A 2,661-nucleotide genomic window follows, 5' to 3' on the forward strand; every position below is an offset into this window, starting at 1 on the left:
CTCTGTGCTTTGCATGCGTTCGTACACAAGGCTTCATGCAATATTTATGCAGAGCTATTTCAACTCTTTCTGTGCTATTGTGCACCGTGCAATGTACACGCAGCTTCCGATAAAAAATACAGTGGTAGGTAGCTCCTGCCTTAATGTTCAGATGTATTTATTTGCCACTTATCATTTTGTAAATTACTGTTCAATTCCTCCCTCCCAAGGCACCTCTTCCACTCTGACAAGTATCAGCTGCTGCCAGTCTCCCGTGCTCCCTGCTTACATTTCCATGTTCATCCTTTGCAGTGCATCAGCTACAGGAGGGAAAAGCAGCATGAGAACTGCCAAAACTGTCGACTGTGTCCATCACATGGAGAGGAGAATGCAGGTTGGTTCAACTGAACCAAGCTCACTGCATGGCTGGGAGCAAGGGAAGGGACACAGAAGACTGCAAGAACGAGGATGAAGCTCAGCAGAGCATAGGTCATGAGGGAGAACCCAGAAGAGTTTGAAGGCAGCAGAAAGACCAAGGATGATGAGCATGAAATAGTCCCTTCCATTTGTTTAGGAAGATACTGTTCAGAAAATAACAAAATAAATTGTCCATAAGCAGCAAGACAAAAAGTCTTGGAAGCATCTTCCATTCCTCTCCTGGCGTGCAGCAACACCTGCAGGACTTGCTCTTACGCTCCTTTGTAAAGTTGCTGTTCCTTCACTGGATTAATCAGTCCAAAATCTCCAAAAACCAAATAATCCCAGGTTCGCCATCCTAAACTTGAACACAGAAGATACAAGGAGTCAGTGAGGTATTTGCAAGGAAGAAGAGACTGTGATTGAGGAGCTCTGTTGCTAGGATGTTATGAGAGGTGTAATTCTGTTTGGTACAGAGGCGGTTACGAAATGGCTCATCTTCTTTGATTATCCTGGCTCAGCTTTTAGGATTATATTATCAGGTGGTAGCAATGATGCGTTCCCTTTGCACCAGGTATTTCATACATAGGGAGTAAAGAGATGATCTCTGCCTCACAGTTCTTACAAGACAAGAAGCAGCAGACGGCAGCCACTGGTAGTATGAAAGGAGACCTGAGAAAGTACTGGCTGCATGGGCAGTGGATCCAAAACACAGAGGTTCAGCTCCAGAGAAGCTTTCCAGAGCTACCACAGTGACACCGTGCAGAGAGAGATGAAGGAGGTTAAAGCATCGAGTCTGTGTACACTGCAGGATTGGGCAGAGGAAAATTTTACATCCAAAGTCTCTGAGATTGCAGCAGTCCTGAGTGGCCACAAGCCAGCAAGGTTATCACCATGAATTTTGCCAACTGAGAAACCAAGGCAGCAAGGGGCAAATGTTTTGGACCCCCATCTCAGCACTGATTTCCTTCCTGGGGGACCAAACCCCTACACCCTGATGCATGCAGTTGACTTTCCATCCTCAACCCCTGCTGATCACTGAATCCAGTTTTGGTGAAATGAGGCCAATTAACACTTGTTACTTTTCCTAGGTTAATTTCTGACCAGCCACACTAAAACGCATGCAGGAAATTGCAGAAATTAAGAGGAACATTACAATTCCCTGTTTGTAAAACGAAGGCAATTGCTTTCTTTGCTTATTGTAACAACACATCTGAGGCAGGGCGATACGTTATCCAGAAACGTCCACTTGGGGACCATGCTAAAGACCTGCAGCCAACATTATGCCTCTAATACTTTATTTTAATCTATTCTAATGTTAATTTTCTAATCATTTCTTAATTGCGTTGGATAATATAATGGGGTATAAATCTTACCAGCAAATCAGACTGACATCAGCTTGAGTTATCATATTTCCATGGTTACATTATTATTACAAGTGAACCTTGCGCTTGTTACTAACCACAAACAATTCCAGCAAATAACCTAAACTGAAGCAAAATATCCTGGCAGCATTTCCATTTTTTGTCAAATGAAAACAATTTATGTGGCTGATAGGTGACTGCTGCGTGCCTACAATTCGTTTTACTCTTTTCAGGCTCCTTCAGCCTACGTTTATTTCCTTGCTTTTGTGCAGTGCTGAAACATGTCCATGCTGTCAACAAAGATGCGCAGGCCTTAAATGTGGAATAGGCTCCTTAACACAAAATTCACAATATTCAGTTGATAACATTATCCCAGCCTGTCAGAACATTACCACATTTGTATTGTGGCAAAAACTGCTAATGACTGCTACATTAAGAACCAACAACTCGATTAGGTCCCTTGAGGGTCCATTTTCCCCTTACTCTAACCTGATCTGCTTTTGGTCTCCCTTGAAAAGAAGCAGGCCTGCTCTCCCTCACCTCCAGTGACACTGTCTGTGTGTCAGGTGGAGGGACAGACGCCTCCCATGGGGTCACTGCAGCGATCTGAGCCCCTCACGTGCACCCTGATCTGATGCAAGAGAGGGGAAGACGTGCTGGAAGCAGGACAGTGACACCGTCCCTTGCACTCCAGCTGGTTGGGCATTTCCTACATTGGGCTGTTCCTCTGCGAATGATCATTGTCCCACCATCTGTGCAAGTGACCATGTCTGGAAAACAGCTCATTGCCTCAACATGAGTTAAAAAAATTGCCTCTTCTTTCCTTTTTTTTTTTTTTTTAACCCAGATATTTCAGTGATGTAGTTTTCAGCATGAACAGTTGCACTGGCATGTCTGAGAA

This window comes from Aythya ferina (assembly GCF_964211825.1).
Source record: "Aythya ferina genome assembly, chromosome: 5".
Taxonomy (NCBI): domain Eukaryota; kingdom Metazoa; phylum Chordata; class Aves; order Anseriformes; family Anatidae; genus Aythya; species Aythya ferina.